General features: G+C 47.7%; 1 protein-coding gene across 6 annotated transcripts in view; it reads right to left on the reverse strand.

Annotated features, from left to right (window-relative positions):
* Positions 1 to 26,926, reverse strand: part of LOC139746344 (protein amalgam-like) — a 532,453-nt gene that overhangs the window by 63,180 nt on the left and 442,347 nt on the right. Inside the window, exon 2 of one of the 6 annotated variants that reach the window (XM_071657516.1) lies at positions 9,730 to 9,772. The exons of the other annotated variants lie outside the window; for them this stretch is intronic. The gene's annotated coding sequence lies outside the window, so the exon portion shown is untranslated. The remainder of the gene's footprint in view (positions 1 to 9,729; positions 9,773 to 26,926) is intronic. 6 annotated transcript variants of the gene reach the window in all.

Below are 26,926 nucleotides of genomic sequence, written 5' to 3' on the forward strand. Positions count from 1 at the left end.
GACGCCCTCGATAATTCCCATATTGCATTTCACTAACTCGTCAAAAGGTAGTCAAAAAAAAAAAAAAAAAAAAAAAAAAAATATATATATATATATATATATATATATATATATATATATATATATATATATATATATATATACACACAAGTCTGGTCATTCGTCTCTGAGGTATTCATGGAGAACCTTACACTGCAGTCCTTCATGTATCGAAGGCTTCCCACACGATGAGGCATCAGGATCTAATCTCCAATCCCTCCACTCCTGGCTTCCCTCCATCACCCTGCTCTCCCGTGGCTGGTGACGGGTCTCCCTCCATATAGCTGTCGATGGACCAACCGTTTCTCCTCCTTCTTTCGCTCTCAATGAGCGGTGTCCCTCAGGGTACAGTCCTGTGCCCCTTTTCTTCCTCCCTTTCATCGAAGGATTTCCTTTCTCCAGGAGATGACCAGACGCGCTCATGCGCAAGGGACTCGACACCGCGTTCTTAAACCACCCTCCCTCCCTTCCGATCCGCCTCACCTCCTCATCCTCAGCATACCTTACGTAAGCCTTGTCTCATAGCAACAACCTCAATATACTCACGTTCGAAGAGGCTTTTCCCACAGGGGGCGGACGCAACTCAATTAACTTTAACGGCTCTAAAACACCGAGTCTTACCCCCTCCCCTTATTTTTTTTTCTCTCTCTCTAAAAACCCTCTCATAATTTTTCACCCATTCCATTTGACGGCTCTGTAATTCCACCTCTCGACACAATAAACATAATTGGGTGTCGCCTTAACATCTGCCCCGTCTTTGGAAACCCACCCCTCATCACAGTTAATAGCTGCCACGACCCACGAACTTGGCAAGTCCTCTTCAGATGTGCGAATAATTCTTCCGCGTACGAACACAGTGTTCTACTACGACTAGCAACGAGATGGTTCAGTCCTGGTGTGGACTACTGCAGCTCCCACACCTCGGGAGATTCAAGCACAACATGCCTAAAAGACTTCGAGTCCAAAGTAGTCCCATCTATCCCAAAAAAAAAATCTTTAGCCCGTTGTCCTTCGCCTCGCTGTTTGGTATTCCTCTCTCTCTCTCTCTCTCTCTCTCTCTCTCTCTCTCTCTCTCTCTCTCTCTCTCTCTCTCTCTCACTAACCCCTCCTTTGCTATGGCTATTACTCAAGTACCTGTTTCCGAGAACTGGCTGCTTGTGTGTGTGTGTGTGTGTGTGTGTGTGTGTGTGTGTGTGTGTGTGTGTGTGTGTGCCCCCCGGCCATTAGCCAGGACACGTACGGCACTCGACCAGCCGCTGCGTCACATGATTACCATGTGGGTCTCCAGCAACTCAAGGGGGGTTGGAATGTCCATTTCCTTCCCCAAGGACCACGAACACTGTGTTGGAATTCTTTCACACACACACACACACACACACACACACACACCTACCTCCTACCCACTAAGTCCTGACCCTCTTGAAAAGGGCAGGATCTCCCTACCTGAAACTGACAGATTGCCCCTTTCTCTCTTCTTCCCTCTTCACTTGTCTTTTTTTTTTTCTCTTGTCTTTTTGTCATTTATCTTACGGCCTGGCCTATAAGAGGGCTCTCTCTCTCTCTCTCTCTCTCTCTCTCTCTCTCTCTCTCTCTCTCTCTCTCTCTCTCTCTCTCTCTTTCGGTAACCGAGGCTTGAGACGACGAGAGAGAGAGAGAGAGAGAGAGAGAGAGAGAGAGAGAGAGAGAGAGAGAGAGAGAGAGAGAGAGAGAGAGAGAGAGAGCCATCCACCCACACACACACAGTCCCCCGTGGGGACCCCATATTACCTCTCGAGTCAAAAAGGAAACGTCACACCAGAAGGAGAATGTATATACTTGGGACCCGTAGTATCTTCCCCATCAACCATGCCCCTTTGTACGAGATGCCGTACAAAAAAGGGAGGAATATTACATTTCCTTCCGCCAGCATCGCAGGCCATATAAGGCAAAGGTTTTCCTTGATATATATATATATATATATATATATATATATATATATATATATATATATATATATATATATATACATATATAATTTTTGATTTTCCAAAACAAAGGAACAGAGAAGGGGGCCAAGTAAGGATATTCCCTCAAAGGCTCAGTCCTCTGTTCTTAACGCTACCTTGCTAACGCGGGAAATGGCGAATGGTATAAAATATATATACATACACACACACACACACACACACACACACATATATATATATATATATATATATATATATATATATATATATATATATATATATATATATATATATATATATATTGCGCCCCTGTCCCTTGTAGAAAGGATGGCTACACAATTTACATTTTTTTTTCTCGAAGGGAATACGATGTCTTTGTCTTCCTGTCAGGGTGTATATAATGCTGGGTGGGTGCTGGTCTCGGTATTGGCAGACGTGTGTGTGTGTGATCTTCACCGTAACGGTACGACCCCTTGGGCACGACGGTACGTCCCCTTGGTCCACGTCAACATCCAGTGGGAGGTCGTACACGACGCGTCGAGCCCACAAGAGTCGTGTCGTCGTGCTCAAGGGTCGTACCGTCTTACCGGATGGGGTTTAAGACCCTTTATCATGGATATCAGTACACACACACACACACACACACACACACACACACACACACACACACATAGAAGCAGACACACAGACAGACAGACAGACAGACACACACACACACACACACACACACACACACACACACACACATATACATAGAAACAGATATATAGACACAGACAGACAGACAGACACACACACACACACACACACACACACACACACATAAACGAAGACACAGACAGACAGACACAACACACACAGATGACCTTCTCCACCTTATTTCGCCCATTATCTCACAGTGTTAACTCTCTGCCGTGAGGGCAACTTCTACAATTCATACTTGCAAAAAAAAAAAAAAAAAAACTTAAATTAATGACTTAATTACCGCTTCCTTCTCTTCTTTTCCGCCCTGTTGGTATACCAAATTGAAACGTCAATCACTAATGGACCAAAAAAAAAAATAAAGCAAAGCTAAAATAAAAAAAGTTAAAACGGGTCACTTTTCACTTACTGAGCCGCAAATTATGTATTTCCAATCTCTGTTAATTAAACTCCTCTATCATTTATATAATGAGTCGCATTTCCATAAATCGCATTCAATTTATATACCAACAATGAAGAATGAATATTCGAAAAAAAGTTTATATATTCTTTCTTTCATACTATTCGCCATTTCCCGCGTCAGCGAGGTAGCGTTAAGAACAGAGGACTGGGCCTCTGAGGAAACAACCTCATCCAGCCCCCTTCTCTGTTCCTTCCTTTGGAGAAAAAAAAAAGAGAGAGAGAGAGAGAGGAGGATTTACAGCCCCCCGCTCCCTTCCCTTTTAGTCGCCTTCTACGACACGCAGGGAATACGTGGGAAGTATTCTTTCTCCCCTATCCCCAGGGATATATATATATATATATATATATATATATATATATATATATATATATATATATATATCGTACTTAATATCCGTCTCCAGCATCAGCGGGGTAGCGCAAGAAAATAGACGAGGAGTGGCCCGACCACACACACACACACACACACACACACATACACACACACACACACATATATATATATATATATATATATATATATATATATATATATATATATATATATATATATATATATATACAATCTTTCTTCTTTTATTTCATGTTTTTACTCTCTCTCTCTCTCTCTCTCTCTCTCTCTCTCTCTCTCTCTCTCTCTCTCTCTCTCTCTCTCTCTTTCAATTCCCACGGCAGCAATGCTACGACCAAATGAAAACAACTTTATTACAGCAGGCCACACCAACAAGATGGCAGGGTGAAGCAGGCCACACCAACATGACGGCAGGGTGAAGCAGGCCACACCAACATGACGGCAGGGTGAAGCAGGCCACACCAACATGACGGCAGAGTGAAACAGGCCACACCAACATGATGGCAGGGTGGAGCAGGCCACACCAACATGATAGCAGGGTATTGCAGGCCACACCAACATGACGGCAGGGTGAAGCAGGCCACACCAACATGACGGCAGAGTGAAACAGGCCACACCAACATGATGGCAGGGTGAAGCAGGCCACACCAACATGACGGCAGGGTATTGCAGGCCACACCAACATGACGGCTGGGTGAAGCAGGCCACACCAGCATATGTGTTCCTCATAACACCACTTGACTTCAACATGGTGTGTCACAAACACATCCCACAGTAAGACATGAACGTCCATTTTTCTGCTGCCACCAGTATCACTCACTGGCTACAGTCGTACAAGATCCGTCTACAAAACCTGATTTTCACAGAACCTTTTAACTGAATGCAGGTCACTGAATGAATTTCAACTCCATTACTGGTTGGGGAATGGTGTCAACACCATTACTGGTTGGGGAACACTACCTCAACCCCACTAAAGGGTTGGGAACGCTATCTCAACCCCACTAAGGTTTGGGAACGCTATCTCAACCCCAATATGGTTGGGGAACGCTATCTCAACACCATTACAGGCTAGGCGATGTATTCTCAACTCTTTTCATGACTAATAAAAGATCTTTCCCATTCATTCATAAACCCCTGACTTGCGTCGAGATTAAAAAGAAAAAAAAAAATAGAGAAAATCCTCCTATTCGGTTGCTCTCCTTTGCACAAGGGCGTCCACTGCCTCCTGCAGCAGATGTAACCACCACTTCACATTCAAGGTATCAGGTTCTGTTGCAGCGGTGTTTGCAAGACCCGATCCTTCAATAACCTCACGGTTGTCAAAGCAGCAAATTACCACACTCCAGGGGTGGAGAGAGGAGGCCTCGATAACCCTCGTCTAGCAAGATAGGCAAGGGAAAAGTGGAGGCGGGTGTGGAGGCGCTAAACTCAAGACTTAAGGTGGAGGGGGTGGAGGCAGTATACGCAACGCACATGGTGGAGGTGGAGGGACTATGTACACTGAACGCTTAAGGTGGAGGAGGACGTGGAAGGGTACATACTCAGTGAGGTGGAGGCAATATAGTTAAACTTAAGGTGGATGTGGAGACATTATACTCAACCTAAGGTGGATGTGGAGGCATTATACTCAACCTAAGGTGGATGTGGAGGCATTATGCTCAACCTAAGGTGGATGTTGAGGCATTATACTCAACCTAAGGTGGATGTGGAGGCATTATACTCAACCTAAGGTGGATGTGGAGGCATTATACTCAACCTAAGGTGGATGTGGAGGCATTATACTCAACCTAAGGTGGATGTGGAGGCATTATACTCAACCTAAGGTATATGTGGAGGCACTATACTCAACCTAAGGTGGATGTGGAGGCACTAATATACTCCGCACTTAACATGAATGTCAGAACCACATCCCAACCACATGTGTGACCTGGTAACTGAGGCTAAGTTATGAACGTTTTCTCCTACGGTGAACCTGTGAGAGACGCGGAAGTCACCCCACGGTTAATTATGACACAGGCCGGCACAAATCCACAGTTAATTATGACACAGGCCGGCACAAATCCACGGTTAATTATGACACAGGCCAGCACAAATCCACGGTTAATCATGACACAGGCTGGCACAAATCCACGGTTAATTATGACACAGGCCAGCACAAATCCACGGTTAATTATGACACAGGCCGGCACAAATCCACGGTTAATTATGACACAGGCCAGCACAAATCCACGGTTAATTATGACACAGGCCGGCACAAATCCACGGTTAATTATGACACAGGCCGGCACAAATCCACGGTTAATTATGACACAGGCCAGCACAAATCCACGGTTAATTATGACACAGGCTGGCACAAATCCACGGTTAATTATGACACAGGCCGGCACAAATCCACGGTTAATTATGACACAGGCCGGCACAAATCCACGGTTGATTATGACACAGGCTGGCACAAATCCACGGTTAATTATGACACAGGCTGGCACAAATCCACGGTTAATTACAACACATGGCGACACAAATCCAAGGTTAATTATGACACAGCCGACACAAATCCACAGTTAATTATGACACAACCGACTCAAATCCACGGTTAATTATGACACAGGCCGACACAAATCCACGGTTAATTATGACAGCCGACACAAATCCACAGTTAATTATGACACAACCGACTCAAATCCAAGGTTAATTATGACACAGCCGACACAAATCCACGGTTATGACACAGACCGATCTCACCTTTTGGCTCCTCTTAAGAGTGTGGATGGCAGCGACCAGAGAACACCGACCCACGGTTAATGTGAGGCTGACACACCCACGGTTAACCCGAGAATGGTGACCTTAGGCGTAATATGAGAGAGAGAGAGAGAGAGAGAGAGAGAGAGAGAGAGAGAGAGAGAGAGAGAGAGAGAGAGAAGAGTTACATAGATACACAGACCACACAGACCCAAGGTCCAGGCGAGGTGGTCTGGCCTTAAACACTTACTTGAGAGAGATAAAGAGAAATAGGTAGATATAGAGAGTCTCTCTCTCTCTCTCTCTCTCTCTCTCTCTCTCTCTCTCTCTCTCTCTCTCTCTCTCTCCCTCTGAGCGCTGGTCCGTCTGCAGGAAACGTAACATGACAGGAGGCCGGGATAACACGGGCCACAACCTGGATACGAACCCAGGCTTCGCGCAGGCTAATATATACCTCGCGGGGTCACAGCACACACACACACACACACACACACACACACACACACACACACACCTTCATTACAATCTCTTTCTGCCTCAGCACCTCTGTGAGGGAGACCTTTCCCCCGCCACATCTCCCGTCAGTGTTTGCTTTGGGGAAAAATAGGTCACGGACCCTCCCTCCCCAACCCCTCGCCCCGCCACCTTCCCCCACCTCACCTCCCTGCCACCTCCGCCAACCCAGCTGGCACGTTAGAAAAACACCTGGCACCACAGGAGGACAACGACGCTAGATCTAATGCTTTTGGCAATCACATTCAAGCGAAAATCAAAAAAAAAATAAAAAGCCAACTGCATTTCCAACATTAATATCCGTCCAGAAGAAAGAAAGAAAAAAAAAGAAGTCGCGAAAAACACGAAGTATTTTTGCGCGCCTGAGGAACGAGTGTCTTTATCATGCACGTAAAACATATCGACTCCTATCTGCAGGGCGCCCTCACCCCCATGTCGGTAATGCCCTTGATCACGACGGTGTGGCCCTTGAACACGACCGTACGGGCCTTAGGCACGACCGACGGTAAGGCCCTTGAACACAGCCTTAAGGATCTTATCCACGACGGTAAGGTCACTCATCACGACCGCTGGGTTTATTAAGGGCCCTAAGCAAGACGGTACGGCCCTTGAGCACGACGGTACGGCCCTTAAGCATGACAACACGGCGCTTAAGCAAGACGGTACGGCCCTTGAGCGATATACCTCCCTAACCACAACAAGTAGGGCCCTTGAGCACGAAGGTACGGCCCCTTAGACACAACAGGAAAGGCCTTGAGAACGATAGGCCTTTCAAAATGAGCCTTTACTTAAAAGTCAAGTCGTACCGTATGTATATGTACATGCATCTTCATGTGGGTGTGTGATCATAAGTGTACATGGCACGTCTGAGCGTGTGTGTAACACCACACACCAATGTGTATACATGTTACCCTATCCTCGTGGATGGGTACATGTGAATACATACACGCTCAGGTGTGTACATACACAAGCGGATGTTTGGACACAATGTATACATGGGTTAACATCAGGAGAGAAAAAAAGAGAGTATATGAATATTCCATGGGGTAAAGTAGTAGTAGCAGTAGCGGTGGTAGAGAGAGAACAACCATACTCACATTACACCCGCCAGGAGCCAAATTCCTAAAAGCATAGCCGAGGCAAGGTTCCTCCTCCGCCCGGTAAAGGAAACCGTACCTCGCGGGCGCCGCCACATAAACGCATTTACAACCCTGCCTCCGTCCCCAACATTATGCCGGGAATGTCCTCGTTGATAATCCGGCAGGACAGGAGTCGCCCAGGCGGAACTGACTGGCCCTGAGCCAGTCCTCCTCCTCCTCCTCCTGCACAGTCGTCAACGTGGTATTTCGCCACGAGAGGATTTCGGGCGCACTGGAGACCGCAAGGGTTTCAGCACACTGAAGGCTTGAAGGATTTCAGCACACTGAAGGCTGCAAGAATTTTCAGCACACTGAAGGCTGCAAGAATTTCAGCACACTAAAGGCTGCAAGAATTTCAGCACACTGAAGGCTGCAAGAATTTTCAGCACACTGAAGGCTGCAAGAATTTTCAGCACACTGATGGCTGCAAGAATTTTCAGCACACTGATGGCTGCAAGAATTTCAGCACATTGGACGCTGCAAGAATTTCAGCACAGTGGAGACTGCAAGAATTTTCAGCACACTGATGGCTGCCAGACTTTTCAGCACACTGAAGGCTGCAAGAATTTTCAGCACACTGGAGGCCGCAAGGTTTTCGACACCCTAAAGACCGAAAGGATCTGTATACACCACAGGCCGCAAGGGATCTCGACCATCAAGAGGCAGCGATATACATCATTTCTAAAGCCTCTGAGTGACTCCTGTGCTCGCGGTCCGATTCCATAGGGAAGGAGAGGCTCAGGTCTGGATCCACAGTCACACTGGAACGGTCCAGTGGTGTCAAGCGAAGGTGACCGGCAAACCTAGCGATCTCAGGACGACGAAACCCCCAAACTGCTGGCGGTGTGGCCAAGCGCCCTCTCCGTGGAGGCAGGAACACACGAAGGTAAATCACCTTCCGGGTCACTTTTGAAACTGGTTGTCAAGTTATTATTCAACAGGATATGAGCGACCCAAGTCAACAGTTCACATCACCGGCAGGGTCGAGAGAGAGAGAGAGAGAGAGAGAGAGAGAGAGAGAGAGAGAGAGAGAGAGAGAGAGAGAGAGAGAGAGAGAGAGAGAGAGAGAGATAAACGAGCGAGAATGGCAGACTCGAACTTATCTGCGCAGGGAAAGATAAGAAATACCTCACGAATACCTTACGCTGGTTCCGGAGAGGGGTCGTATACGCCTCCCTTGAAACAGCTCAGCCTGAGACCCAAGGTTTACATTGTGATCTGCTCCTCAGTCAGACTCCTGTGGAGGGGGGGGGGGTCGAGGTCCATAGGCCAAAGACGGGAGAGACATGACTCCAACGTGGAAACTTTCGACTGGGAATACATAACATCGGCAGCAGACAGGTCTTCGAAAACAGGAGGGGACATACATAGCTCTGGCAAGGACATGACAAGAAACTAAACATGAGATAAGAATGAAAGACGTGAGGCAATCGCTGTAGAGCAGGAAAAACACAAACAAACAGACAGAGAGACAGATGGATGATCACACGTTAAGCACACAGTGGAATCAGATATGACGCGATCAGGATTCCAGAAATGCAAGACACCCAAGAATGGTTTCAGAGAGAGACTCCGGTTCCCCCGACGAATGACAGAAACAAAAGAAAGGTAACACACAAACAGCCAATAATAATTCAAGTCGTCACACACACACACACACACACACACACACACACACACAGACAGAGCACACATATATATGTAATTACATATACACAATGATAAAAAAGTAGCACACAAACAGCCAATTGCAATTCAAGTCGTTAAACACACACACACACACATATATATAATTACACATACACAAAAACACTCGTATGAAACAAAAAACACTTACGTCACCCCACCATCCCCACTCAGCATCTCCCGGATAAACATACCTGGAAAAAAAGAGGAGAAAATAACCACAAGTCAGAGTTGGTGGTGGATAACGAACGGCTCTCATACGACACGAGACGGAAGAGGAGCAGGAGGAGGAGGAGGAGGAGGAAGAGGAGGTGTAGTTGTTGTTTGAGATTAAAACCTTCCCACAACTCAGGAGGTGGGGCCGGCCCTATACTCCAGGGCGGGCCCGGCGATAGTGAGGGACCTTAAGCACTGGGCCTAAGGGGGAGGTGAGCTGGGGGCTTGTTATCCCACCCGGCCTCCACGAGAGCCAGGCTTCCTCTGGAGGAGGTGAAGGTGGGGTCGAGGTGGGGGTAGAGAGAAGGAGCAGTATTGCCACATGCCGCCAGCTCGCTGGACTGATAGGGACACACACCGGGAAATAACATGGTGAACTGATCTTTAATGAATGGTGGTAAGAGAGACTCCACGCGGGCCATATGTGGGAGCGTGTGTGTGTGTGTGTGTGTGTGTGTGGGGTGAGGGGGACGACACCACACCACCACCCCCCTAAAAACCCTGCCAGTAATGGCCCACGTGACAGACGGTAATTAATTCTAACCCCGCGAGAGAGAGAGAGAGAGAGAGAGAGAGAGAGAGAGAGAGAGAGAGAGAGAGAGAGAGAGAGAGAACAAAATCATAGTGTGATACAACGTGACACACGACACCATTACTGGCCGACTCCTCTCCCTTCTTTGCTTTCACCCATTCCTTTACTATTCCTATATCTCGAACTTACGTCTCATACATTTTCTTCACCTCTCCCCTTCACCCATTCCTTTACTACCTCTCCCTAACTGCTGCTTTACTACCTCTCCTTCATCCTTTCTCTTCCCTCTCCCTCACTGCCCAAGTACCCCTTCCTCACCTCTTCCTTCCCTCTCCCTCACTTCCTCACTATCTCTTCCTCATCTCTTCCCTTCCCTCTCCCTCACTTCCTCACTACCTCTTCCTCATCCCTTCCCTCCCTCTCCCTCACTTCCTCTTCCTCATCCCTTCCCTCCCTCACTACCTCTTCCTCATCTCTTCCCTTCCCTCTCCCTCACTTTCTCTTCCTCATCCCTTCCCTCCCTCTCCTTCACTTCCTCACTACCTCTTCCTCATCCCTCCCTCTCCTTCACTCCCTCACTACCTCTTCCTCATCCCTTCCCTCCCTCTCATTCACTCCCTCTACCTCTTCCTCATCCCTTCCCTCCCTCTCCCTCACTTCCTCACTACCTCTTCCTCATTCCTTCCCTCTCCTTCACTCCCTCACTACCTCTTCCTCATCCCTCCCTCCCTCCCTCCTTCTCCCTCACGCCTTAACGGATACCAGAAGAGTCGCCTCCTCAACGCCAATGCATCATTAAGTCACACAAAATGACAAGATACACACACACACACACACACACACACACACACACACACACACACACACACACACACACGCACACACACACACACACACACATACACACACACACACACACACACACACACACACACACACACATACACACACACATACACACACACACACACACACACACACACACACACACATACACACACACACACACAAACACACACACGTCTTGTCTTCGGTAACACTTGTAAAATCATCGAAGGTGGAGCACATCTCCTTACATTAAGGACTACAACGTTCTTAAAGATATAGAAAAAGTGGGTAAAAATCATATAAAAATCGTGATATCTAATGGACAAGTCTGGTGACTTGAAAGAAAACGGCACATGTGGGAGTGGTTGAGAGTGCAGTGCGGATACACCACTCTTCACAACAACCAGATGGCAAAACGAGGAAAGAAACTGGTGCCAAAAAGACAAAGAGAAAAAAAAAATTTGCCAGATGGTGACCCAGCTGACACCATACAACACTGAGTCAGGACAACAGTGGTGTCATCCCTCCCTCCCTCCCTCCATCTTCCCTTCCTTCCCACGCCCTCCCCCTTAGCCTTCCCTCACTCCCACCACCAACACCAACCACACACCACCACACACCACTGCACCATCGTGTGTCTCTCTCTCTCTCTCTCTCTCTACCACCTACACTGCCGTCTCTATCCACCACCTACGACATCCTCTCTCTTTACCACTTACAACATTGTCTCTACCTACCACCTAGACTGTCGTCTCTATCTACCACCTACACCATCGTCTCTATTTACCACCCACTACACCGTCTCTACCTACCACCTACAACATCGTCTCTACCTACCAACTACACTACCGTGTCTACCTACCACCTACACTACCGTCTCTACCTACCACCTACACCACTGTCTCTACCTACCACCTACAACACCGTCTCTATCTACCACCTACAACATCGTCTCTCCCTACCACCTACAACATCGTCTCTACCTACCAGGTACACCACTGTCTCTACCTACCACCTACAACACCGTCTTTACCTACCACCTACACACCAAGCCTCCAGCCATGAACCACTGAAGACCCCACCCCACCTACACCACTGGTTCTACCACTTGCACCACAAACCTTCGTGGCGCGAACACCTACACCACAACAGACACCTACCATCGTCACTTTAACCACACCTACCACTACCACACACCTACCACTACGAGCGCCCCTACAACCAAAACTACCAGCACTACCACAGCCACCATCGGACCCCACCGCAGCCGACACTCCCCCCCAACCACAGCCCCGGCGGGAACACGACGCCCCACGCTGTGGATCCCTGGGGGCGGAGCAGTCGGGGGTTTTGGGGCACCGCTGGGGGTACTTAAGTGTTAATGGGGGCAGGGAAAGGGGGGGCGGCAGAGGGAACTGGGGGTGAGGAGTAGTGGCAGGTAGTGGGAGACTGTGGGGAGGAGTGTGTTACGCCACTTACCAAACGCGCTATTAAATAACATTCCTCTACCTCAACACAGCTGGACATTACCAGCTTCTCCTTTGGTGAACACTTTGGTGAACACCATCACCCACCGTGTGTCTCTCTCTCACGTCTACACCCCACCGTCTCTATCTACCACCTACACCCCACCGTCTCTATCTACCACCTACACACCACCGTCTCTATCTACCACCTACACACCACCATCTCTATCTACCACCTACACACCACTGTCTCTATCTACCACCCACACACCACCGTCTCTATCTATTACCTACACCCCACCGTCTCAATCTACCACCTACACACCACCGTCTCTATCTACCACCTACACCCCACTGTCTCTATCTACCACCTACACACCACAGTCTCTATCTACCATCTACACCCCAACATCTCTATCTACCACCTACACACCACCTTTTCTATCTACCATCTACACCACCATCTCTATCTACCACCTACAACCCATCGTCTCTATCTACCACCTACAACACCATCTCTATCTACCACCTACACCCCTTTTTTCTTTATCTTTTCGTTACCTTTAAACTTATTAGCGAGAGGCAAGGGCCCGAGAAAGAACGAAGGGAGATTACCAAAAAAAAGAAAAAAAAAAAAAAGGGAGCGGCGGGGCTTCGCTCTAAGTCCTTTACCCGTCAAAGGGAAACAGGAAAATGCACTAGGAACAAATGGACATCAAAGAGCACAATGCAGGAACATTACCGAACATTAATTTTTCCGCTTTGAAGAAAGGCGTAATAACATATTTGTGTGTGTGTGTGTGTGTGTGTGTGTGTGTGTGTGTGTGTGTGTGTGTGTGGTGTACGGGGAGCGAGAGAGTTTTTTTTACACTCGCGTTGCCCCGTCTCTTAACCTTGTATAAAGACTCCGCGCCTTTACTATTTACTTTTATATTATGGACACACACACACACACACACACACACACACATATCGACCAGCCAACGAAGGGAGAATGAACACCTGGGTTGGGTGTAGGCCACGTCCACGATTCGAACCCATGCGGGTCCGACGTCCGGCTGGCCCCGAGCGCACTCACGATGACCAACCCCCAGTTTGTGATTCCCTACGTGTACTGTACGGGGAGGGAGGTCCACACTCGTGGTGACCTAACTCTTGACCTTCATCTACTATCCTTCAACTTCTTAAGACTCCTGTACGCTGTCCAACTTCACGACTTTATCACTCACCTCATTCCATTCATACCACTACTATTAATACTATACAGGCACTGTGTTTCACTGAACTAGTATTCCTGTATGTCCACGGGGAAAATGAAACACGATAAGTTCCCGAGTGCACTTTCGTGTAATAATCACATCATCAGGGGATGATGTGATTATTACATGAAAGTGCACTTATGAACGTATCGTGTTTCACTTCCCTGTGGACATACAGGACTATGCTTGGTCACGCGCTAAATGTGGATCTTTTCCAAATTAACTGATATGTTTCTTCATTGCCTAGTTTAATGTTCTGGCTTCTGGTTGTTTCATCCCTGCATCTTTCGAGGTGTTCACTGTCTTTTTATTTATGTTAGCTGGGACGGCACGGGCAACGGAGGCCCTAAATCCAGCTGAGCCATATACCCATTTTATCGAGCCACCCCCAAGGGTGGATGAACAGCTGGGTTGACTGTGGACCCGCTGCCACGACCAGGATTCGAACCTAAGCGTTCAACCCTGGACGGCACCCGTGAATACGTGTCACGGTGCAGGAACGTTGACCGCTACACCACAGGGGTCCACAAAACGTCATCAAACTGGTTTACGAACTTAACGAAAGTTGCGATCGGGTCACTTTCTCATCCACGGTCGACAAATCTAAGTAAGGCCATCTCTAGCCTTCCCTGCAGCCATGGGCTCCCTTGATCATCCCGATGATAACATCTCTGGTGCCCTCTCTCCTCTGGACCTTCTCTATGAGTTCTTTGTGCTTCAAGGGCGGTGACCAAACTCGTGACGCGCGTACTGTGTTCTCCTTCCTCGCCTGATGTAGAATGTTGGCAGCTAACTGAATATGTGTGTGTGTGTGTGTGTGTGTGTGTGTGTGTGTGTGTGTGTGTGTGTGTGTGTGTGTGTGTGTGTGTGTGAGAGAGAGAGAGAGAGAGAGAGAGAGAGAGAGAGAGAGAGAGAGAGAGAGAGAGAGAGAGAGAGAGAAACGTGAATCAATAATACGATGACGAATGAACCTTTTCCAGTACCAATGAATTCTGGGTTGGCGTGACGTCACGTCATTTGCCTAATTACAGGTGCCACACGTGTTCTTCCCCCACCCCTCTCCACTCCCCACTCTTCAGGTGACGTGTGCCTCCTGCAGCCCGTCACGTGAAGACAGGCCCTTCCCCCGTCACAGGGGACCCCAACGCTGCAGTCCACAGTATATATGTACCCTTGCCGAGATGACGGAGGTCTTCGACCCCCTGTCCCCCAGCAGCTCTGGCTGGGACTTTACCTTACCTGTAACTTACGATGGTTTTTAGAGGTCTTCTAACACCCCCCCCCCCCCCAACAGCTCGTTCTTGGGGCCTTATTTAAAGCGCGCGATGGTCGGTCCCCGGGGGTCTTCCACCCCAACACCTGAGCCTGAGAGACCTTTAAACACGGCCGTGATGTTCCCTCTGGCCTGCTGGTGAACCCGTGATCCACAGGTTCTGGTGGAACCAGACCAGACCAGGAGACCTTCTTAAACCATCTCCTCTAACGCATTCACAGAGCTTCTAACATCCGTAGAGAACGTCGAGACCTTCTTAACAATCTCCTCTAAATCGTTCATAGCGCTTCATAACATCCGTAGAGAACGTCTTAAATCAGTTCTGGGGGCCTCGGGTGCTTCTGTAAAGCGCATCATCATCGCAAGCATTCGCCTTCAGCATTATCGAATACCTTTTACAAAACTGTGTCTTCCATACGTCTCGCGCTGTCATGGAATATCATCATCATCATCTTCTTCTCCTTGAGCGCAATCTGGAAACCATACCTTCCCAGGACCGGCCTGTGTTCTAAACGGTTCAAGTGCAAGGCTTTCAGTCGTCGTCGATCCCCCTAGGTGTTCAAGAGATCTGGCAGGTGTCAATGCGCTGTGGGATCGATCTCAGCAAGGGAGTCTGAGAGCCCCGAGCCATTTCTCATCTCTTACGAAGTGGCGACGCCCGCAGAGGGCAAGAGGGAGGAAGGTGTCCTACTTGGGAGACGTTATTACCGCCCTGAAGTGCGTCATCACCGCCTTTTTTTTTTTTTTAACATGTCGACTTGAAGGTTCGTAAAATCCGGCCCGACACACCGACTCCTGGCGAGGGGCAACAGTTGCCTCTGTGGCGTTCGCCGGAGAGAGAGAGAGAGAGAGAGAGAGAGAGAGAGAGAGAGAGAGAGAGAGAGAGAGAGATAGAGAGAGAGAGAAGGAGGGAGGGAGTCACCCACACAGAGTATTTTACACGGCTCTGCCGAGATATGATGTTTGTGTTCTATCCGGTATCCTCTCTTGGAAACTCCACATTACGGGAAATAGTTAAGTTTGCCTCGTAAGAAGCTGGGAGTCATGCTTAAATGTCGAAGTTTCATTTCTTGTGAACAGTTGCTCCGTTTAGACAAGGGACTGATCCGTCCTTGTATGGGGTACTGCTCTCATATCTGAGGTGGTTCTAACTCTGCAATCTTACCCGAAAGCGGTCCGATTTAAAAAAAAAAAAACTCTCCCAAGCTAACTTCCAAACTTGACCCTCTTACCCTTCGTTTACTTTCCCTCTTCTATAGGTATTACTTTGCTTGTCTGCTCCCGAGAGCTGGCTGCTTGTGTGCTCCCCCAGCACCAGTTAGACCACGCAATGCTGCTGCATCACATGATTACTGTGTGGCCGTTGGCAACTCAAGGGTGTGGGCCGTTTTGATAACTGCTTCTTTCCCTACACGTCGAAGCTTTGGAACTCTCTTCTGCCCTCTCATGTCTTTCCCAATAACTACAACCTGGTACTTTTTAAAGAGACGGTACTTCACTTTCTACAAAATGCCTAAATGCTTTTCCCTCGTCTCTTCTTTTTGCCTTTCATTGACCCCTCTATACTTCAATTAAGGCCCGGCCTTGATGTAGGCTTTTGTCCAGGACTGGAGCTTCCAACGACAATATATATATATATATATATATATATATATATATATATATATATATATATATATATATATATATATATTCACTTTACGTTTTTGCAGTTTCTTTACTGATGAGACATACCCATACGCCTTTTTTTTTGTATTACGTCGACTTCCAAGGTCTTCTGACATCCATCCCTCTATCACCCACTCACCCAACCCCACCCCTGCCATCATCCCCCGACCTCTCACATACACAGTTCGGGGACCCCGAGTCCATAACTACTGAATTGGGTCGTTGGAGGCCGCGCGACCCCCGCAGTCTCACCTTCAACCATCGCCGCCATCACACACAGATGTGGGGTGAATCATTACGCTGGCTGGTGTGTACGTGTTCTCAACGCTGGATGGGATGGAACACCATCATATCCTCCTCCACGTCCTGGCCTGATGTATACATGGGAGTAGTGGCAATGATTCTACAACGAGGTATTTGTGTGTGTGTGTGTGTGTGTGTGTGTGTGTGTGTGTGTGTGTGTGTGTGTGTGTGTGTGTGTGTGTGTGTGTGTGCTGGAGGCATCGAGCCTGGTGCACACAACCAGCAAGCCACTTCACACAACTAACACTTGCAATAATAACAAGGATTCATTGTCTGTTTCTTTTTTTTTCCGCACAAAAAAAAGAGAAAAAAAATTGGAATATTTGCTTCGGTTCTTTTTTTTTTTTGTCATATATATCCATGTATATGAAACTACACAACACAACTGGTGATTAAAAACAAAAAAGGGGGAGAGAAAAAAAAAGAAAAAATTTAAAACGCGAACTCAGACACACAAAAATATTCAGATCCCCGTAATTTAAATGTGTGAAATGTGATTCCACGTTCTATTATTACGTTATGGAAATCTGCGAAATGTACACACACACACACTCAAAAAAAAATCATGAAATCCCCCCCCTCCTCGGCCAGTGGGAGGAGGAGGGTGGGTGGGGTGGGGGATTGTGTTGGGTGGGTGGGTAGAGGTTGTGGTGGGTGGGTGGGTGGGTGGGAGGGAAGGAGGAAGAGGACACACCGAGTTCTTAGAATAACCAGTCACAGTTTGATCAGCCGGGATCATATGCTATGGTCAGAGGTCCCACAATTCACTTGCCAATGCGTAATGGTTAATATCCACAATAACTGGGTAGTGAGCCATGACAAGCTGTTGAATTAACCTGGTTAATACCCACAATAACTGGGTAGTGAGCCATGACAAGCTGTTGAATTAACCTGGTTAATAACCACAAGAACTGGGTAGTGAGCCATGACGAGCTGTTGAATTAACCTGGTTAATATCCACAATAACTGGGTAGTGAGCCATGACAAGCTGTTGAATTAACCTGGTCAATAAACACAATAACTGGGTAGTGAGCCATGACGAGCTGTTGAATTAACCTGGTCAATAAACACAATAACTGGGTAGTGAGCCATGACGAGGTGTTGAATTAACCTGGTCAATAAACACAATAACTGGGTAGTGAGCCATGACAAGCTGTTGAATTAACCTGGTTAATACCCACAATAACTGCGTAGTGAGCCATGACGAGCTGTTGAATTAACCTGCAGGGAGTGGTGGAGTGAGGTGAGGAGGAGGGGGTGGTGTGCTGTGGCTACACTAACGGTGAAATTAACCTGTAGGAGGGGGTGGTGGAAGTGAGGTGGTGGGTGTTAGGGGGGGGGGGCTATCATTAACTTTGAAATTAACCCTTACGTACCGTTCCCTGAACTCACAATAACTTCGTAGTTATTATAAGCAGATGATGATGACGATGATGATGCAAACCTAGGGTGGTTGTGGTCGCGTTACCTTCTGCCAAGGTTATGAGTGGGCGGCGCGTCATCGGTTGTCCAAACAATCCCTGATGTTGTTAGACCCTAAGCATTCAGGAAGGTGAAAAACCCGGTACGTGTTATCAGCGGTTGTAACAACCCACTAGTGTCATGTCAGAGGTGGAAAGTGACCCCCTCTAATGTCATGTCACAGATCGTAATAACTTTGTAATGTTCTCTTCTCATCAGTTGTAACAAGAAAAAACAATAATAACAACCTGCCAATGTGTTATCACTGGTGGTCTGTTATAGCGAAGACTCAAATTACGTTGGAGGCTGGGAGAGAGAGAGAGAGAGAGAGAGAGAGAGAGAGAGAGAGAGAGAGAGAGAGAGAGAGAGAGAGAGAGGTTTGTTATAGCTAACACTCAGATTACGTTGGAGGCGGGGCGAGCGAGAGCGAGAGAGAGAGAGAGAGAGAGAGAGAGAGAGAGAGAGAGAGAGAGAGAGGTTTGTTATAGCTAACACTCAAATTACGTTGGAGGAGAGAGAGAGAGGGAGAGAGAGAGAGAGAGAGAGAGAGAGAGAGAGAGAGAGAGAGAGAGAGAGAGAGAGAGAGAGAGAGAGAGAGAGAGAGAGGTTTGTTATAGCTAACACTCAAATTCCGTTGGAGGCGGGGAGAGAGAGAGAGAGAGAGAGAGAGAGAGAGAGAGAGAGAGAGAGAGAGAGAGAGAGAGAGAGAGAGAGAGAGCGAGAGAGAGAGAGAGAGAGTATCATTTACGTACGTAAGGGCATCGCAAGAGATGACGTTATCTGCGATCGCGCGCAAACACTCAAGGCGTCCAAGCAATATAAGACATACCTACACTGCGCATGATCCAAACAACACCGTAAAACCAAACCAAAAAATGTAGTCAGCGAGATGATACAAGGAAGGTACCTTCGCGGCATGGAAGCGGTAGACGGAGGCCATCTACCGAGTTAGGAGGCTGTGAACGTGGGCAGCAAACGAAGGTTCAAAACGGTGTATATGAGCGAAGAGTGTTCCCGAGATGAGGGTGTGTGTGTGTGTGTGTGTGTGTGTGTGTGTGTGTGTGTGTGTGTGTGTGTGTGTGTGTGTGTGTGTGGAGGGGGGGGGATGAGTGTAACGCTCCCTCCCCGTGAAAGACACAAGACACATATGTAGGCGTATAACACATATATATATATACGTGCTCTTAAACACCAACCTCCCCCCCCCCCCCGTACGGAAGACACATATTTAGGCGTAAAACACATACATACACATGCTCCTAAACAAAACATTCCCTTACAGACAGACACATATGTAGGCTTTAAACACATATAAACACTCTCATAAACATAAATAAACACCCCCGTACAGACAGACTCATATGTAGGTGTAAAACACACATATACCAGGTCGTAAACACACATAAACATCCCACCGTGCAGACACAGACACACACACAGGTGTGAAACACACACACACACACGCCCATAACCATAAATTATGCGAGTACAGCTTACAATCTCTCTCTCCTTCCACGTTCTACCCTCCACACACACACACACACACACACACACACACACACACACACACACACTTGTAAGTAAAAGAAACACGTGAACTACCAGAGGCATTAACATTCGCCCCAAACACGCCAGTTAAGTCTTGACTTAATAAAGAGAGCCACTGTCTGCTTATGCTACAGTGAATTATCAGAGCGTAAGAGAACGGCATTTGTGTGTGTGTGTGTGTGTGTGTGTGTGTGTGTGTGTGTGTGTGTGTGTGTGTGTGTGTGTGTGTGTGTGTGGTATCCTGAAGCAGTTCACGGGTCTAGATCCTGCCAGGCTGGCTGGGTGTAAGCGCTCCGAGGCAGACTTGATCGTCTTTGGCCTAACTGATCGAGAGAGCATTGTTCCTCAACCCGTGAGAGAGGCAGTAGTGCCCGACTGATCGAGAGAGCATTGTTCCTCAACCCGTGAGAGAGGCAGTAGTGCCCGACTGATCGAGAGAACATTGTTCCTCAACCCGTGAGAGAGGCAGTAGTGCCCGACTGATCGAGAGAACATTGTTCCTCAACCCGTGAGAGAGGCAGTAGTGCCCATGTAGGGAGGATGGATCCACCTCACGACAACTGACATTAGAGGAGGCAATTTCTTTTTCTCTTTTTTTTTTTTGAAGTGAATTCTGATTAAGCGCCAGACACGCTAGAGAGTTCGTATGGGTCCTGTGACGGGGTAGGAGTGGTCGAGAGGGTGAAAGAGGAACTTGGACAAGTAGTTGAAGGAGTGCGTGTGTGTGTGTGGGAAGAGACGGGTCGTACACATGTGGAGGAAAGGGGTGAGTAAATGGCGGGAGTGTATGGACGAATGGAGTAAAGAGAAATAGACTAGGACGAGAAAACGAGGAAGAAAGATGTGGAAGTATGTGGGTCAGTGTAAGGCTCCTCACGCACACACACACACACAGCAGCAGCATTAAAAGCCAAGGGAGGGAAGCAGGCATGATACATGGCTAATGTTGAGCCTTCCGGACCCACCCAGCTACGTCTGGCGCTACACTACCATCATTACCCTCAGCCTTTCCTTCGTACCAATACCCAGTCGAGGGTGGCTGACGCCCCCCCCCCCCCACAACAACAAGCTGCAGCCTCAGTCAGCCCAGGCACCAGGCAGGCAGCCCCAGGGAGGCACCTCAGCCAAACAGGGTGGCTGAGGCCAGCAAACACTGAGGCCATAACAAAACACGAGCCTCGAGCCGCAGCTCACTCACTCACTCACTCACTCAGCTGTGGCGAGAACTATAAGGGTCATAACTGCAGCAGGAACCACTGGGTCGACTGGTTTAAAAACTAGCCGTGACACATGGACGACGTGCGATGGCCTCTGGCCTCTTCAATATACACGAGACAGAAGTATTTCCTGACTCACGTTTTCGGTGAGTCTAATGGATGACGTGGTGACTCAACTTGCAAGATGGGTGCTTAAGGGATAACTTACAAGACTCGTGCTTTAGTGTTTAAGCGTTTCAGGGATGCACTTATAACTCACTTTCAGCGGGTGTTTCAGGTAGGATTTCTGACACTCGTGTTTCTAGAGAGGTTGAGGAGTGCTTTCGATGAGGGAGGGTCATCAAGCAAGTGCATCCACACCATGCAAGCGGCAGTGAGGTAACATCCTCTGACGAACTAGATAAGATTCTAAACACACACACACACACACACACACACACACACACACACTGATGAGGTGGAGTGAACAGTTCTTCGTAAGATGTAGGAATGGGAAAACCAGATGACACCACGAAAGTAAGCACTCAACTTGGTGGTAAAGAAGATGTAAAACCGTGTCACTATACAGTATATAAGCGTAGTGAATGAGTAGAAATGACAGAAATAGTTAATGCAGACAATGTACGTAAATTCAATAAGTTATATGATGGTAGAGAATGTTCAAGAGATGGGGGCCCCCCCACGTGTGTAAAACTCCCTCCCCGCACAGTACAAATACTTACGTCACACACCCGTGGGACTCGCTCCCCATTACTGTACAAACACACACACACACACATACAGACTGGGTTCTGCTTTCCACTGCTTTTATGCAGAGGCCAGCCACACGAGGATCGACCGTTATGATACTTCATCGCTCGAGCAGGTGGAACTCCCTTCCTTCCTCTGCGCTCCCCTTCTCCCTAAGACCTCAGCAGCTTTAGGAGTCTGGTCTACAAACACACCGAGCAGCTCAAGATTAATCTTATAAGCCTTTCCTCCTACTTCTTCATTTCTCCTTTCACCCGTGATGGCTACGATTGGGGGGGGGGAGTTTATTGTTTTTGCCCGCGCCATTAATTCTGGCTACTGTAAGTTAGGGAATAAGAAAACAGACCCACATCCGAGCAATGATCTGACGCAAGTCTCTGGCGAAACTGTTTCCTGCTGGCCACTTCCTCTGACAGGACAACGAGGCGGGTTGTTGGCAGTGTTCAGTCACGGGACTTTAGAGAAATCGTATTCTACACAAACTTCACAGAGTCAAACACTGTCGGCTTCGTCAGCTACCTTCTTACGTCCTTCCGTCACAATGTCACGTGTGGGTTATAATTAAAAAGAAAAAAAAGAAGGAACAAATAAATGACAAAGACGGAGTTGGAAATAAGTCATTAAAACAAGTACGAAAGATGGAAAATTGAGTCATTGAAAAAGTACAAAGGATGGATAAATAAGTAATAAGAAATACAAAGAATGGACAAATAAGTGATCGAAAAAGTACAAAGGGATGGATAAATAAGTAATAAGAAATACAAAGAATGGATAAATAAGTGATCAAAAAAGTACCGATGAAGTACTTGGATGGATAAGTTACTGAAACAGTACAAAGGATAGAAATAAACCTATCAAAAAGTACAAAACATGGATATGTAAGTACTTAAAAAGTACAAAAGGATGGATAAGTTACCCAAATCAAGACAAAGGATGAATCTACAAGTAATTAAAGAATACAATGGATGGTTAGGTTATCAAAAAAGCACTAAGGACGATAAACAAGTCAAAAAAAAAAAAAAAGAGAATGGACATACACATCCACGTTACATAACTCCCCCGCATATACAACAGCAACCCTGGCGGAACCACAGAAACCACAACAGTGAAGGTGAGGGAAGTGGCAGGGGTGTGGCACGACACCCGACCCAGCCGTCTGGGGGTCAGCCGGCAACAGTAGACGTCGACCACAACCATCCCTTCCTCCCTCACCTGGACTCGACAACAACACGGACGACGGTCCTCCAGAGTACATGACCAGCGCCTCCAGGAACACCACCACGGCGCTGCTGCGCTGGCGGGCCCTCAACCACCCGGGGAGGATCATCCTTAATGGTGTCCAGGTGCCTTCACCATCGTGTAGGAGGAGGATCACCACCATTACGGAAGGCTTGCCCTTCCAGACAGCGAGAGGGGAGCGGATCCGTTACGAAGCCCAACCAGGCCTTCTCCTCCTCCTCCTCCTCCTCCTCTGGCCTTTCTCTCCTCCTGAGCCGCTCGTAGTGTCGACCACATCCAGCCCTCCCAACAGCTCCTCTATCCCAGAGCGCATCATGCTACTCCCTCGCACGTATCTGCAGCGAGAAACAACCGTGTGACAGGTATTTCAAGCTTGGAGCTCCAACACTGAAGACCACTTCGTGCCATGCCATCAACCAAACCACCCCCTCCCACCCTTTCCCCCCCTTGGCAATAATGCTACGACCCTTTACATGACAATGCCAGAGAGGTGCAGGAGCTGATAACATAGATGCAGTATGTGTGTGCGACAACACAGTTACGGGCTGTGCAAATACAAGCTTAGGATTCCGATGCAAAGCATGGCCTCCGCTGATCCGAGCTGAGCGGGCATTTCATCTCTCATCGCTTTGGTACAATCACAATCTATCTTCATCTCATCGGACGCAGGTGTGTTTCTTGACACTTGATGGTCGCCATCCGTGTCATTATGACACGTAAAATCAAAACAGCATATTGTATATATATATATATATATATATATATATATATATATATATATATATATATATATATATATATATATATATATTTCCACGGGCAACAGGGCTGTGGCGCGTTCCTCTCTCTACCACCTAAGACTGCTTTATGAGTGCTTACGATCTCCCGCACGCTCTGCAAACACCATGTACAACAGTTACCCTGACAACACACTCAACATTCCCCCCCTCCCAACACACTCAACATTTCCCCTGCCAACATACACAACAGTTTAATTCTCAACACACTCAAAACTTTTCTCTCCCAACACACTCAACATTTTCTCTCCCAACATACGAAACAATGCCTCTCACATCATCATCAACATATCCCCCTCACAACACACTCATTTCTCTCTCAATAAACTCATAACTTTCTCTTACAACAGACCCAATAGTTCCCCCTCAACACATTCTATCATTCCCCCCTCACAAAACACACAACAGTTTCCCCTCATTTCCCAAACTACACAACAGTTTCCCCCTCACTTCACAACAAACTCAACAGTTGACCCCTCTTCTCGCAACGCACAACAGTTTCCCCTCATTTCATAACACACTCAACAGTAGACCCTCACTTCACAACACACCCAACTGTTTCCCCTCATCTCACAACACACAGAACAGATGCAAATAAAAATGAAACATTATATAAAAAAAAAACAAAAAAAAGAATATATGGCTATTTACGCTCTCTGGGAAATTTACCAGTTGAGGTGAGAAAACAATATAATGACAAGAGATTGCCTACTACCGAAGAGAGAGAGAGAGAGAGAGAGAGAGAGAGAGAGAGAGAGAGAGAGAGAGAGAGAGAGTAGCCACATGCACTCTTTTAGTCTGTTGCTCGCCTCCCTCTCTCTCCTCCTCCCTCCTCCTCCTCCTCCTCCCCCCCCCCACAGTGCCTCGCCCTCGACTGCCTTCTTTATTTCCCCCCCCCCGCAACCCCCCTACCCTCCCCGCAACCCCCCACCCCCCCCGCACCCCCCCCCCACCACTGTTTACATAGTTAAGGAGAAAGAAGACTTCATTCACACGTTCCTGAAGGTCTTTGTGACACAGGGCATTCACGCCGTTCTCCTCCCCATTCATCAGAGTTTTATTTATCCCAGGATGAGATAGGGTAAGAAAGAAAAGAGAAGAAAAAGAAAGAAAATGGAGAGAGGAGGCGAAATTCTCCTTGGACTCGCTCGCTCGCTCTTGAGACAGACTGTCGCTACGAGGTTTATAGTAACAGTCGCGTAGATCAATTCTCTCTCTCTCTCTCTCTCTCTCTCTCTCTCTCTCTCTCTCTCTCTCCCGAGAAATCGTGGGGGGGCCCCCTCTCTTCCCCCACCCCTTTCTCAAGTTATGCAGCAGCAGCAGCAGCAGTAGCAGCGCCGCCCTTGCTCAAATGGCACGTTTCTAAAACCCCCCTCCTCCTCCTCCTCCTCCACACCCAACCTCTCACCACCACCATCGCCTCGTCACTTTCATCTGAAATCCTTCCTCGTTTCCAGTAATTACCAGCCTTTTCAGAAATCGTTCTCTTATCCCGGGCGATCATCGCACCCCTCCCTCCTCCTCCTCCTCCTCTCACATGCAGACTTATCCTTGCCAAAGACATTAAACACCTTTTTTTTTTCTTTCTTCAAGACATCTTCCCCGTTTCTGGGGAGACAAATTTAATAATTCTGTCCTTTTGACAGACGTGCACCACCACCGCTGCTGCTGCTCCTCCTCCTCCTTGACAGACGTGCACCACCACCACCGCTGCTGCTGCTCCTCGTCCTCCTCTTCCAGAGACCCAGCCATCCTACCCGTCGATGCACTACTTCGGCGCTCCCCTTTCGAGACCCATTGCAATCAACAGGCACCCCCCATACCACTTACGGGTCTGAAGTCGTAAAGTTCCCCAACAGGTTTTACACGATTCCATCCAAGTGCCTCTCTCCTCCCCTTCACCTATTCACTGACCCCTCTTCCTCCTCTTGTGAAGGACGTATGTGACGTTCTCTTGCCACTTCCTACTCTTGTGCAGAACGTATGTAACGTTCTCACGCCACTTCCTCTCTTATGCAGAACGTATGTAACGTTCTCTTGCCACTTCCCCTCTTGTGAAGAACGTATGTAACGTTCTCACGCCACTTCCCCTCTTGTGAAGAACGTATATAACATTCTCACGCCACTTCCCCTCTTGCGAAGAACGTATATAACGTTCTCACGCCACTTCCCCTCTTGTGAAGAACGTATATAACATTCTCACGCCACTTCCCTTCTTGTGAAGAACGTATATAACATTCTCACGCCACTTCCCTTCTTGTGAAGAACGTATGTAACGTTCTCACGCCACTTCCCTTCTTGAGAAGAACGTATGTAACGTTCTCACGCCACTTCCCTTCTTGTGAAGAACGTATGTAACGTTCTCACGCCACTTCCCTTCTTGTGAAGAACGTATGTAACGTTCTCTCGCCACTTCCCACCTATCCTCTTTGAAGCGTAACCATGTCCCTCCAAACTCGTATATTCTCACACTTCCTTGAACCTCCTCCCGCCACCATCTGCCTACCTCCCGCCACCTTATGCGTAAAACGGCTCGTATTCCAACCTGTCTCGCGCGCTAGCGTATCTGAGAGACTCGAAACCAGCCCGTAAGTAAGTCGTCACTGGAACTGCCTTTAACATTACTTCCCTCCTCTGGCACAGTGAACCCTCGCTTGCAGTCATGCAAAATCAGCTTATCTGAACATCTCTTCTCCTCTTGAGGAAAGCTTAGTTCAACCGACTTAATTATTTGTTTATTTTAAAGAAACCAAAAAAGTTTATCACAATCTCGCCCCCTTCCCTAGAGACG

Source organism: Panulirus ornatus, chromosome 64, assembly GCF_036320965.1.
Source record: "Panulirus ornatus isolate Po-2019 chromosome 64, ASM3632096v1, whole genome shotgun sequence".
Classification (NCBI taxonomy): Eukaryota; Metazoa; Arthropoda; class Malacostraca; order Decapoda; family Palinuridae; genus Panulirus; species Panulirus ornatus.